The sequence below is a fragment of the Podarcis bocagei genome, assembly GCF_964188305.1.
Source record: "Podarcis bocagei genome assembly, chromosome: 4".
Lineage (NCBI taxonomy): Eukaryota > Metazoa > Chordata > Lepidosauria > Squamata > Lacertidae > Podarcis > Podarcis bocagei.
Genome location: NC_138128.1, coordinates 2,490,986 through 2,505,589, shown reverse-complemented (window position 1 = coordinate 2,505,589; position 14,604 = coordinate 2,490,986). Strand labels below are relative to the sequence as shown.

At 46.5% G+C, this 14,604-nt stretch overlaps 1 protein-coding gene and 1 long non-coding RNA gene across 3 annotated transcripts in view; both read left to right on the top strand.

The window, feature by feature from the left end:
• The window catches only part of TPRG1 (tumor protein p63 regulated 1), a 52,999-nt gene extending 49,871 nt beyond the window's left edge, over positions 1-3,128 (top strand). For both annotated transcript variants that reach the window (XM_081190658.1, XM_081190659.1), the window contains exon 7: positions 357-3,128. The gene's annotated coding sequence lies outside the window, so the exon portion shown is untranslated. The remainder of the gene's footprint in view (positions 1-356) is intronic.
• LOC308585239 overlaps positions 1-3,128 on the top strand; it is a 49,136-nt gene extending 46,008 nt beyond the window's left edge. Inside the window, exon 2 of the long non-coding RNA XR_014007186.1 lies at positions 1,082-3,128. This is a non-coding gene — a long non-coding RNA (uncharacterized lncRNA). The remainder of the gene's footprint in view (positions 1-1,081) is intronic.
• Positions 3,129-14,604: the final 11,476 nt, after the last annotated feature.

The following is a 14,604-nucleotide window of genomic DNA, read 5'->3' as shown; positions in this document are numbered from 1 at the left end:
TTTTAAGTTTGGTAATGAGTTGCAATTCAGCAGCTTCTCTTTCCAGTCTATTTCTGAAATTCCTTTGTAGTAAAACAGCTACTTTGACATTTTGTATAGAATGTCCTGGGAGATTGAAGTGTTCTCCTACTGGTTTCTCTGTTTTGTGATTCTTGATGTCAGATTTGATGTCAGACCCTTCTGAGAAATACCCCTCCCCACCTTCTCACTATATAGAAGGGTCTGGCAACTTCTGTTTCAGTGTATCTGAAGAAGTGTGCATGCACACGAAAGCTCATACCAAGAACTAACTTAGTTGGTCTTTAAGGTGCTACTGGAAGGAATTTTTTTATTCCAGCTACTGAGGCAGAGTATAGTCATTGCGGCTAACAGCTCCACTAGTGTTCATAGAATTGCAGAATTGGAAGGGAACTTGAGGTTCTTCTAGGTCAGCCACCTTCAGTGCAGGAATGTGGTATCTGAGGAACATCTGAACACGATGCTCCTTGGTTTTTTTTCCATTGCAAGCTTCTCTCCTGATAACTCAGGTGTTTCAACACCTGAGCTGGACTGCTTTAGCTGAGATTCCTGCATAGATGGCACTCGGGGTCATTTCCAGTCTTTGATTCTATGAGCATTAAGAGAATCCACCGGAAAAATAATCTCTCAAAGGACCTGTTGATGGCATTTTACCATTGTACTGTTGAGAGTGTATTAACTTATGGTCTGTGTGCGTGGTTTGGGAGCTGCACCATCAGGGGAAAAACAATGCTATCCAGGGTTGTAAAGACTGCAGAGAGAATAATTGGGTGCACTCTTCCCACCTTGGATCAAATCTACGCTTCCAGGTGTCACAAGAAAGCTGCAGAGATAGCGCAGGATAGTGCGCACACCGGAAATGATCTCTTTCAGCTTCTGCCTTCTGGAAGAAGGTACAGGGTTATAAAGACTAGGATCAGCTGCCTGAGAAACAGTTTCTATCCAAATGCGATTTTGGTTTTAAACGCAGTGTAAGGTAGTCTCTATGGGAGTATATCGTATTGAATTATGGGGTATCAGAGCTTTTAGGGGGCTAACAAGGCTGGGATAGCTGGGATAGCAGCCTTGTTGGTTTCTGAATGTCTGATGTAGAGTTTCAATTTCGTTGTTCTGTACGGGACAATGACAATAAAGATTATCGTATCATATTAAGCTCATTGTATCTAAAATGCAATGACAAGAATAAAGAAAATCCATGGCACATTTCGGTGAATCTGGCCCTGTTGCCAACGCAAAACCACCCTCGCCTAGTCCCAGGTTTCCACCTCTACAACCTAGGGATTAGGCAAGCCTACCCAGCAAGGCTGTTGTACGAGGCAACGTGGAGTCCTTAGAACACTCTGCGGCTGCAGTCCTAAGCCATTGAATTCCATGGGGCACAATGTGAATTGCATAGGACTGTGCTCTAGGGTGCAATATAAGTGCTATTATTTCAGTGAGAGTGGCTGAACAACAGTTGTTGTAAACCATGGAAGGAAAGAGTTGTGCTCTTGTGCGCAAGTCCTTGTTTGTGGGTTTCGCATAATGGGCATCTTGTCAGTGAAGTTCTACTCAGAGTAGATCCCAATGTATAGTTAGCAGAGTAACAACTTAAACACATTGCAGGATTCCCCCCAAAATAGACCAGAGGCCATTGTATTTCATCCAGCAGAGCTTTACTGCTACTGAAGGCAAATGAGCATAATGGTCACAAATCCATTACATTCAGGATTGGCACTGTCCATAAGAAATCCAGTTGCAGCAGACCTAATTTAATCTTACAATAACTTAAAATAGGACTAAACTTAACACTAAGCATACTATGGAAGTGAGAGCTGGACCATAAAGAAGGCTGATCGCCGAAGAATGGATGCTTTTGAATTCTGGTGCTGGAGGAGACTCTTGAGAGTCCCATGGACTGCAAGAAGATCAAACCTCCCCATTCTGAAGGAAATCTGCCCTGAGTGCTCACTGGAAGGACAGATCCTGAAGCTGAGGCTCCAATACCTTGGCCACCTCATGAGAAGAGAAGACTCCCTGGAAAAGACCCTGATGTTGGGGAAGATGGAGGACACAAGGAGAAGGGGACGACAGAGGACGAGATGGTGGGACAGTGTTCTCGAAGCTACCAGCATGAGTTTGACCAAACTGCGGGAGGCAGTGGAAGACAGAAGTGCTTGGCGTGCTCTGGTCCAGGGGGTCATGAAGAGTCGGACACGACTAAATGACTAAACAACAACAACAAGCATACTATGTATAGGACACCACACCAGAAATAAAAGAGACAGAAAGAGAAAGAGAAACCCTGGCTCCTTCTGGCCTCACTATTATCGCCAGCATGACCTTGACAGAAAGAAGAGAACCAATTTAAGCCAACTGTACTCATCTTCTCTGAAGGAATAACCCAAACAACATGAACCTTCTGCTTGTTTCTTTCACGCAGAGGAGCTTCCAGAACCCTCATGAATTAAGTAGAATAGGAAAGACCTCTACACATCACGGCAATACTTTCGGCACTAGGAAATGCAAACTGGCACATCGGGTCGGCCACTGTGAGAACAGGATGCTGGACTAGGGGATAAGAGAGGTCATCTGGAAGATGGGTCACACCCACCTGTCCAGGTGATGGAATTGGCTTTGCAGTTGGGTCAGAAAAAGCTAAAGGCGCCTGGGGAATTGGGGCTGGGTGCAGGATGGATGGGGTCCCCAACAAGGTACCCTCTTTTGCCCACCCCACGAATGAGGCACACACACACTTCCCATAGCAAATGACAGGTCAATGATAGCCTAATCTAGGTGACCCTGGTGCCTCAATCTGTACACCAACCCTGGACCAGAAGTTATTTTCTTCTTATTGTTTTATTTCAGTTACGTTTGTGTTATCTAGATTATTAGCTGGCCATTAGGAGAACAGCTGTTTAGAGATTGCTGCTTGAGTTTGATTTTCCTCGTCCCTCTTTGTCTCTTTTCCTTTGTGTACCATGTTTTTCTTTTTTCTATTGTATGTCCGTGGGAAGAGACTGCCTTGTTTTGATAGTCTGTAAGCTGCTCTGGGAGCCTTTATTTGCTGAGGAGCAGCGCAAAAATGGTCCCAATAAAGACATAAATATTCTGTGTTACCATATTAAGAATCGGTTGAATTATTTAGAATTTTGGGTCGGGGGAAGCATCCATGTCTTTGTTTGAGGGAAGGGCAAAGCGAGGAAACAGTAAAAGGAATTATTAGGTGTTTGGTAAACTGCCCGTGGCCAAGGACTCTATTGATGAAGGGGGTGGGGAGTTAAGTAATCAATTCACAGATGGGTGGAAACTACATTCAGTTCACATTTGAAGTTAAATCTTCCTAATTTGTACTTTTGAAAACAATTTGAGAACTGAAACACAGCAATCCTTTGCAATCTCCAAATATTGGACTGTGGTTCTCCAGCCAAGTAATGCATACAAAAATGCACATATTAAGGTAAACTGTGCATAAAAATGCAAATGTTGGTGAAAAATAAATTTGAAGATACATAAGGAAAATATGGAGCGTATTTATATTAGGCAAAATTGCATACAAAATGATTCTATTAGCAGAAATCTGCATTACAATGCTGATGAATTTTCACAAATAACTTCTTTTTTAAAATAATAATAATTGCAAACTGATGAGGTAGTGCTGAAAACTAAACTCAATTTAGTGGAAAAATGAGAAACTGAAATAAACCTAATGTGATTAAGTCAGCCATCCCTCATATCCATACAGGGCTTTTTCAAAAATAAAGATGGCAGCTACAAAAGGCCATAGAATCATAGAATTGGAAGAGACCCCAAGACTCATCTAGTCCAACCCCATTCAGTGCAGGAATCGCAGCTAAGTAAGGACTTTGGAAGAGCCTGGGGCAGATGCCACTCACTGGGGGGCAGGAACCTTGGCAGTGCCCACTGATACTGATGCCAACCCTGCAAGGTTGGCAGCTCAAAGTTCTGAGACAGACTAGGAGAAATGCAAGTGTCTGTTGCTGGCTTTTGGAGGACCGATGGGGTTGGAGGATGGATGGCGGCTGACAGATTGAGGCTGAATCCTGACAAGACAGAAGTACTGTTTTGGGGGGACAGGAAGCGGGCGGGTGTGGAGGACTCCCTGGTCCTGAATGGGGCAACTGTGCCCCTGAAGGACCAGGTGCGCAGCCTGGGAGTCATTCTGGACTCACAGCTGTCCATGGAGGTGCAGGTCAATTTTGTGTCCAGGGCAGCTGTTTATCAGCTCCATCTGGTACGCAGGATGAGACCCTCCCTGCCTGCAGACTGTCCCGCCAGAGTGGTGCATGCTCTGGTTATCTCCTGCTTGGGCTACTGCCATGCGCTCTATGTGGAGCTACCTTTGAAGGTGACCCAGAAAATACAACTAATCAAGAATGCAGCAGCCGAGACCACATAACACTGGTCTTGAAAGACCTACATTGGCTCCCAGTACATTTCTGGGCACAATTCAAAGTTTTGCTGCTGACCTTTAAAGCCCTAAATGGTCTCAGTCCAGCATACCTGAAGGAGCGTCTCTACCCCCATCGTTTTACCCAGACACTGAGGTCCAGCTCCGAGGGCCTTCTGGCGGTTCCCTCGCTGTGATAAGCCAAGTTACAGGGAAACAGGCAGAGGGCCTTCTCAGTAGTGGCACCCGCCCTGTGGAATGCCCTCCCACCAGATGTCAAAGAGAAAAACAACTACCGGACTTTTAGAAGAAATTTGAAGGCAGCCTTGTTTAGGGAAGCTTTTAATGTTTAATAGACTATTGTATTTTAATATTCTGTTGGAAGCCACCCAGAGTGGCTGGGGAAGCCCAGCCAGATGGCTGGGGTATAAATAATAAATAATAATAATAATAATAATAATAATAATAATAATAATAATTATTATTATTATTATTATTATTATTATTATTATTATTATTATTAGACTTGAGCTACTGCCTCTCCGGCTGCTCAACCTCTGAGAACACAAGCAGAGCCCTTCAGCAGGATCAGGCCCCTGGTCTCTCTAGTCCAGCATCCTGTTCCCACAGCGGCCACCAGATCCCCCTCGAAAACAGGACCAGATCCCCCTCGAAAACAGGACCTGAATGTGTCAACTCTCCCCCTGCCTCTAATTTGCCAGCAAATACTTCTCTTAATTTCTTCTGAGTGTAGAGAGCATGAACCCAGCTGTTATGGCTAGTAGCCATGGAATAGCACTCTCCTCCATGAATTTGTAAAGCTGACATTTAAAGCTATCTCCGTTGGTGGTCATCACTGCCTCCAGTGGCAGGGAGTTCCATAGTTTAACAATGTTTAACATAGTTTAACAATGATGGTGGAGTTCTTCCTGGTGTCTTTCCTGACTCTCCCACCATTCAGCCTTCTTTGGAGATTTTAGCATTAGGAGAGAGAGAGAGAAAAAACATTTGTCTACCGACTTTATCGAGAATTTATCTGCATCCCAGAGTTTAACTGCTGCATTTGCAAAAAGTGGGGTCGTACCCAGGTGCCAAACATGCACAGCTTTCTATTGCATGCTTCTTAGAAGGAAGCTTCCTAGCAGTTGGCGGAAAGCAGGAAAGACTGACTTGATGCAACCGTGTGCAGATACCTGCATATTTTAAGAGGCCTGTTGCAATCGCGCAATTTTTATGCGAATGCACGAAAAGGCACACCCTCTGCCCCACTGCCTGCAACGCCACGGGCAGCAATCCTGCAGGGAGATGAGGGCAAGCCCACGCCACGTTCCTGCAAAGGACCACAATGTGCAGCAGGATGGAGCCATTCTGGGACAGCCGCCTTAGCCCCGCAGCGCCAGGAAATGGGATGCGAGCGCAGGGGCCGGCGCAGGATTCAAGCTGGCAAGGGTGGCGCAACATTGCTGCAACTGGGGTCCACCCCTCTTCTCCACACCTGCTGTGCTGCCTCCACGGCGAAGACAGCCGGCCCTTCCCTCGAGGAAAAAAGACAGGGCCACTCCCTTCCCTCTTCAGCTTACAGGAATTGCCTCCGCCTGATTCACCGTTGGCACGAGGTGGGCACTGTATCCTTGGCAATGGGGCCTGGGCGGTGCCAGCTGTTACAGCTGCAGGGTTTGGCCTGGCTCTAACAATATGTCAGGGGCCTGAGACACGCTTCCCCAAAGCATTTCTCCGTGAAACCGCATGTGGGTCCCTTTGTGGGCCTTTTTGCCAGGCGCCCACAGGCTGGAGAGCAGAGGAATTCGAATAACTCTCCGTGTTTTGTTTTCCCTTCTCACCCACGCTGTACCCGTTCGACCCAACCTATTTAAGGCATTTCCCCAGCTGCTGGCAAGCTGGTACTTAGTTGCCTTGAGACTCGTGGGTCACCAGGGCTGGATTTAGGTTTGCTGAGGCCCTAAGCTCGTGAAGGTAACGGGGCCCTTTATATGTCCAGCTGTCCTTTGTCAGCAACAAATTGTCACTGTTTTTGTGTGTGTTGAATATACGCTATGTGGTAATTTATGGACCTCACAGGTATCTAAAGCCATTTGCACATGTGGCCATGAAACCAGTCCATGCAGAATGTTGTTGTTGTTGAGTCGTTGAGTCGTGTCCGACTCTTCGTGACCCCCTGGACCAGAGCACACCAGGCACTCCTGTCTTCCACTGTCTCCCGCAGTTTGGTCAGACTCATGCTGGTAGCTTCGAGAACACTGTCCCACCTTCTCGTCCTCTGTCGTCCCCTTCTCCTTGTGCCCTTCATCTTTCCCAACATCAGGGTCTTTCCAGGGAGTCTTCTCTTCTCATGAGGTGGCCAAAATCTTGGAGCCTCAGCTTCACGATCTGTCCTTCCAGTGAGCACTCAGGGCTGATCTCCTTCAGAATGGAGAGGTTGGATCTTCTTGCAGTCCATGGGACTCTCAAGAGTCTCCTCCAACACCATAACTCAAAAGCATCAATTCTTTGCCGATCAATCTTCTTTATGGTCCAGCTCTCATGCAGAATGCAGAATGTAGGCACCCTATATATAGAAAGGAGCAAACCAGTGATATTTTAGGGAGCAGGCTAGCAGGCGGGGCCCATGACTTACATCACAGGAGCCTACACAACACAAAACACTGTTGCTGTATGAAGGTTTTATTTTATTTCTTTTTTTATCTTATATTTTGGAAATGTACATCCAGGTTTTTTCCGTTTAAATTTTTTTGTGGTCCCCAAGAGAGTGGGGCCCTCAGCTATAGCTTGTTTAGCTTATACGTTAATCCAGCACGGTGGGTCACAAATCGTGGCTCTGGTAACCAGAGAGCTCAGTGCACTATTATTATTATTATTATTATTATTATTATTATTATTATTATTATTATTATTATTTTACAAACACATCTAGTCCTGCAGGAATGAGGAAGTTAGTCCTGCAAAATTCCATCTTCTGTGCAAAGGAATAGAACATGAAAACATAAGAAGAGCTGTTTGGATCAATCAATCTAGCATAGCTTGCAAATGTCCTGTTTTAATCAGGACATCCAGGATCACAGAATCCAGTCCTGGAAGACCAGAAGATGCACCCTTCCTGATGTCCAGGTTTTGGGGACAAAAATGTTGGGAGGTATGATCTGGTCCAACATCCTGTTGTCCCTGTTGTCCCAGTGGCCAAACCAGACGTCTGTGAAGAAACTATGAATTCCTATCCTTCAGAATTTGCAATCGTCTGAATTTTCTGAAGCAATTCACCAACCAAATAAAAAGTCCATGTTGGGAAAAGAGTGCATAAAAAACAAACATAAAGAAGAGTTTCTTGGATCAGGGCAATGGTTCGTCTAAGTCCAGCATCCTGTTCTCACAGTGGCGAACTGGATGCCCCAAAGGGGAACCCGCAAGCAGGATTCGAACTCAAGAGCGAGTCTCCACTCCTGCGGATTCCAGCAACTGATATTCAGAAGCATTTCTGCCTTTGACTGCAGAGACTGAGCAGAGCCATCCTGGCTAGGAGCTGCCGATTGTCCTCTCCTCCTCCGTGAATTTTACTCATCTTCTTTTAAGCCACATCGCTGCCGCCTGCAGATGTGAGTTCCACAGTTTCCTGTCATCCAAGCTGGTGGTCGTCACCACCCCACTTTGAGCTTCCCAGTGGAAGAAAGGATAGGAAGGTAACAAAGGAACAAAGGATAACCCTCAGACCCAGTGCTTTGGTGCAAGGACTCCTGTTCGGTTCCTGCCAGAGCAAAAATGTTTGAGGTGAATTTGGAGACCCAAGTAATGTTTGAGGAAGCAAGGAGGGTTTCCGTAAGGAAATCCCCTTAGGTATTTCCATACATCCTTCACTTGTTCCACCGAAAGAATTTTTTCTTTAAGAAATCAAATTTTAAAAAATTAAAAGAATTGTGGTGTAGTGGTTAGAGCATCGGACTAGGACCTGGGTTCGAATCTCAGCCATAATACTCACTGGGTGACCTTTGGCCAGTCACTGCCTCTCAGACTAACCTACATCACAGGGTTGTTGTATGGCTTAAATGAGGGGTTGGGGGGCGGGAACCATGTACACCTCCTTGAGGAAAAGGTGGGATCGAAATTGATCAGTCAGTATACAAGATGGGATACAAAACTGATAAATTGATTCCTGCATTGCCTGCGGTTGGACTAGATGACCCTTTGGAGGGGGGGGGTCACTTCCAGCTTAACAATTCTATGATTCCAGGAAAAGCAATAAATAAAAAGAAAGAAAAGAGAGAGATAAATTTGCAGGTCTCTGCTCACAGTCCAAACAACCAAGGAACTGAAAGGAGCACTTATCACTTTCCCTTCCATAAAGGTAAAGGTAAAGGGACCCCTGACCATTAGGTCCAGTCATGGCTGATTCTGAGGTTGCGGCGCTCATCTCACTTTACTGGCCGAGGGAGCCGGCGTACAGCTTGCGGGTCATGTGGCCAGCATGACTAAGCCACTTCTGGCGAACCAGGGCAGCACACGAAAATGCCATTTACCTTCCCGCCACAGTGGTACCTATTTATCTACTTGCACTTTGATGTGCTTTCAAACTACTAGGTTGCCAGGAGCAGGGACGGAGCAACGGGAGCTCACCCCATCGCGGGGATTCGAACCGCCGACCTTCTGATTGGCAAGTCCTAGCAGTGGCGTAGCGTGGGGAGTCAGGGGGGGCCGCACTGGGCGCAACATCTGGGGGTTAGGGTTAGGGGGCGCAAATCCATGGGTTAGGGGGCGCAAATCCATGGGTTAGGGGGCGCAAATTACTTGCCTTGCCCCGGGTGCTGACAACCCACACTACGCCACTGAGTCCTAGGCTCTGTGGTTTAACCCGTAAGTGGTGTGATTTTCTTCCCTTCTCCCTCTCCCTCTTCCCTGTTTTTGCCTAGATTTCCTCACTCTGTTCTTCGTTTACCTTCCCCGTCCCTTTGGCCCAGTGACAAGGCTGGCAGTTAACAAGCTGGTCCAACTGTCTCGAAACATCCGAGCGATGACAGGCTTCCAAAACGGGGAGGGATGGGACGGAGGGAGGGGGAGCATCTAAACACCCTTAATGTTTCCAGGCCTGCAATCCTGAGAATGTGGTGGGGCTCACGGCCAGTCCTTCGCGCCTCTCGCTAATTAAACCCCCAGCGTCTAAAGTTAGCTGCTCACATGCCCGTTCCTTGCGCCCGGGGGGCTTTTGCAAAGCTCGCCTCAGAAGTATCTGCCCGGGGGGCTGTGATGAGTGAAGACTTCGCACCACACTTGCAAATATGGATGGACAAAATGGAATCCTTGTGCATCTTATGGGGGGGGCAGCAGGGACAGAGGCTGCTCTCCCCAAAGCACCCAGGGGTGTCGTTTTCGAGGGACCGTTGGCAGACTTCTGTACGGATGGGTTTTGCAACTCACTGGGGGTCTTTTGCATAACTCCTAACTGCAAGTGTGGGAGAATAGATAGATAGATAGATAGATAGATAGATAGATAGATAGGTAGGTAGGTAGATAGATAGATAGATGATAGATAGATAGATAGATAGATAGATAGATAGATAGATAGATAGAGATATATATACAGGTTAAGTTCCGGAGGTCCGTATTTAACCTGAAACTGTTCCTAACCTGAAGCACCACTTTAGCTAATGGGCCCTCCTGCTGCTGCCGCGCCGCCACCGTGTGATTTCTGTTCTCATCCTGAAGCAAAGTTCTTAACCCGAGGTAATATTTCTGGGTTAACAGAGTCTGTAACCTGAAGTGTATGTAACCTGAAGTGTATGTAACCCAAGGTACCACTGTATATATATAGAGAGATCTATATCTATATCTATATCATCTATATCTATATCCATATCTATATATTTTCTGTTAAAACATGCAGATAATGACATTGGATGCTCAGGTTGCAAACGTGATCCATGCGGGAGGCACGTTCGCAACCCGCAGCGCCACATCTGTGCATGTGTGGGTCGCGATTCAGCGCTTCTGCGCATGTGCAAAACATGATTTAGTGCTTCTGTGCATGCACTAGCACTGAAACCCGGAAGTAACCTGTTCTGGTACTTCCAAGTTCGGCACAGTGCACAACCTGAAAACACGCAACCTGAAGTGTCTGTAACCCGAGGTATGACTGTACAGTAAAAACTTTGTAGCATTAGCCCTTTCACCAAATGCAGTCAGATCCCAAAAGCCTGTTGTAATGAAACAATCTTCACCTGCCGGCAGAAGGACTCCATGGAAGGAGCCAGTCTGCTTTATCTAGAATCATAGAATCATAGAATCATAGAATCATAGAATCATAGAATCATAGAATCATAGAATCATAGAATCATAGAGTTGGAAGAGACCCCAAGGGCCATCGAGTCCAACCCCCTGCCAAGCAGGAAACACCATCAGAGCACTCCTGACATATGGTTGTCAAGCCTCTGCTTAAAGACCTCCAAAGTAGGAGACTCCACCACACTCCTTAGCAGCAAATTCCACTGTCGAACAGCTCTTACTGTCAGGAAGTTCTTCCGAATGTTTAGGTGGAATCTTCTTTCTTGTAGTTTGGATCCATTGCTCCTCCGTGTCAGCTTCTCTGGAGCAGCAGAAAACAACCTTTCTCCCTCCTCTATGTGACATCCTTTTATATATTTGAACATGGCTATCATATTACCCCTTAACCTCCTCTTCTCCAGGCTAAACATGCCCAGCTCCCTTAGCCGTTCCTCATAAGGCATCGTTTCCAGGCCTTTGACCATTTTGGTTGCCCTCCTCTGGACACGTTCCAGTTTGTCAGTGTCCTTCTTGAACTGTGGTGCCCAGAACTGGACACAGTACTCCAGGTGAGGTCTGACCAGAGCAGAATACAGTGGCACTATTACTTCCCTTGATCTAGATGCTATACTCCTATTGATGCAGCCCAGAATTGCATTGGCTTTTTTAGCTGCCGCATCACACTGTTGGCTCATGTCAAGTTTGTGGTCAACCAAGACTCCTAGATCCTTTTCCCTTTTCTAGGGAAGCAGTTCCAAAGTAGTCTGGGAGGAGCCACCACTGAGAAGGCCCTCTCCCACGTCCCCACCAAGCAGGCCTGTGAGAGTGCCAAGACCGAGAGAACGGCTTCCCCTGAAGATCTCCAAACCTAGGCAGGCGTTTATGCGGGAATGCGGTCTTTCAGATAGCCTGGGCTATTTATTTAAATGCACCTTTATCCTATAATATGCATTTGTGTGCAATGCAAAATTTGGAGATGTGCAAATTTTGAAGCCTGGCTGTTTCAGTTCTTGTGTTGTCTTGGAATGTACAAATTCCCCCACCTTAGCATCGTATGGGTGGTTTGGGCAGAACTGGGGTCCAGATCCATGCAAGACTTTGTAGGTCAAGACCAGCACTTTGCCCTGAAGTTCAGAGAAGACTCTTCTGTGAAGCCCACTTGGAAAAAAATGCAAGGAAGAGCACAAAATGGGTAGATTTCACCCCACAGTGCACAATTCTTATGGGGGTGAAGCGTTCTGGCTTCTGCACTAGCCCTTCTCGTGGTAGGAAGAGCAGGGGGGCTGCTTCAAGGTGTGTGCTCCAGGGGCAACCATCTTTCTCAGCACAGCAGCAAACTCTCTTCGAAACTGGCAATCCATCTCTTTGTTTTGGGATTGCACAAATGTAATTACAGCCGCAGAGCTCTCTCCCAGAAAATCCTCTAATCCAGTCAAGGAAAATCCTGTGGCTCAAAAAGTCTTGAGGAAATGTTGATCGCACGGATTATGTAAAGAGGCTGCAATTTTTAATATATTTTTCTCTCTTTCTTAAAACCTTTCTCTCCCTCGCTGCTCTTTATCCTTCCACCTCAAGCGACGCCTCCCATCTTCCTGGTGTTAGACTTTTATATTCTGTGTTTGCCAGAAGAGGAGAGCCCTCAGAGCGTTATGTCAGATCGCCCAGCCCGTTTTTGATAACAAACCCTACCCTTTTATATATATAAAAAAGATCCTTTGCAATTAACCTTTCATAGAAACCACACAGTTGGCAGGCGCCCGCGTTATACAACTTGGATGAGGTCCCCAGAGCCACAGTGGTTCATAATTTGCCTTTTTCATTTTGGAAAGAAGTCTGGAAGAGAGGGCCCCACATGGGTCAAAAATGGCAACCACCACCACTGTCTGAGCATATGAAAGCGAAACAATTGCGCATGGCTTGCATCTCTGTTTCCATGTAACCCTCTTTCCTCTGTTGTCAGCCCCCCCCCCCCCGCTCTGGCCCATATCTCATTTGAGACTGTAAGCGCCTCAGGGCAGGGACCTGCTCTCTTAACCTACAAGAACCACACATTCTACAACCTGTTTGCTTCTGCCTCCACTGGGCACCCTTTCCTTTGCCCCCAAACGCAGCATTGCTTGCCTTCTATCACTGTGCCATTGAGAGCGTGCTCACTTATGGCTTATGTGTGTAGTACGGAAGCTGTACTACCCAGGACAGGATGGGGTTGTGCAGGGTTGTTAAGGCAGCAGAGAGCATTGTTGGCTGCCCACTCTCTACCTTAGAGCAGATTTATGCCACAAGGTGCCATAGGAAGGCCCTGGACATAGTAAAAGATCCATCGCATCCTGGTCACTGTCTCTTCGAGCTCCTGCCGTCGGGACGGAGATACAGGACGATGAAGACAAGAACGAGCCGTCTTAAGAACAGCTTCTTCTCCAGAGCGATCTCGGCCCTGAATGGGAAGCCCGGACTTTGAAAGTCATCCAATCTTCCTTGCTGTTTTATACTGTATTGTTTAATTAGTGTTTTTATGGAGCAGTCAAGTAATTTCGTTGTCCCCGAAGGGGGCAATGACAATAAAGATATTCTTATCTTATTCTTATCTTATCTTATCTTATCTTATCTTATCTTATCTTATCTTATCTTATCTTAATCTGTAAGCCTCTCAGGGCAGAGGCCTGGCATCTTGGACTCCATAAAGTAGCACACAGTAAGTTGGCATCCATCTGTCTCGGCAGACAGTGGAGGAGTGGAAGGCAATATATATTGAAAACAAAACCAGTGTTGTCGTCTTCTTCTTTGGTGATCACTCGTAGCCGAGTAAGATGGTCTTCCATAAACACGGTTTTAACAATGAGTCCGTAAGTGACTGTGGAGGCCAGTTCTGGATCCACACATCCTTCCACAGTGGGGACATTGGTTCCCGGGCGGGAGTTGATCACGGTGAGGGTTTGCCACCAACAAAAGAGGATTAAAGACTGTCTGAAGGCAAATATAAAAAAATGTAATATACAGTGGTTCCTCAGGTTAAGTACTTAATTCATTCCAGAGGTCCGTTCTTAACCTGAAACTGTTCTTAACCTGAAGCACCACTTTAGCTAATGGGGCCTCCTGCTGCTGCCAGAGCACGATTTCTGTTCTCATCCTGAGGCAAAGTTCTTAACCTGAAGCACTATTTCTGGGTTAGCGGACTATGTAACCTGAAGCATATGTAACCCGAGGTACCACTGTAAACACCAACAATTGAGAAACACTGGCTTGCGAGCGCTCCAGTTGAAGAACAGCCTTTACCAATGGCGTCATGGGCTTTGAAGACACGCGAACTCAGGACGCAAGGGAGACACGTGCTAGGAGGAAGGCACGCTTGGCAAATCCACACCGTGATCAGCTCCTGCCCAGAAACCAATGTCCCCACTGTGGAAGGATGTGTGGATCCAGAATTGGCCTCCACAGTCACTTACGGACTCACTGTTAAAATCTTGTTTATGGAAGACAATCTTACTCTGCTACAGGGGATCGCAGAAGAAGAAGAAGAAGAAGAAGAAGAAGAAGAAGAAGAAGAAGAAGAAGAAGAAGAAGAAGAAGAAGAAGAAGAAGAAGGCGGCGGAGGAGGAGGAGGAGGAGGAGGAGGAGGAGGAGGAGGAGAAGTAGTAGTAGTAAGTGGGCATTATTGTCTTGGAAGATGTTTTGCACAAAGATGTTTTACACACACACACATACACTGCTCTCACATACAAGCAAATCTCACTGCAGCTACCGAAAGACAACTAATCACTCCCTAGGCCACCCTCTACCTCTCTCATCACCAAGCAAACACAACAAGTGAATAGTAAGAAAACCCTACAAGTAACGCTGACACAAAACCCCACACATACACCAAGTAGAATAATAGAAACATAACCACCTGACCCCACCTCACCCACCATTCCCCTTTTCTCTCTCTCTTTTCT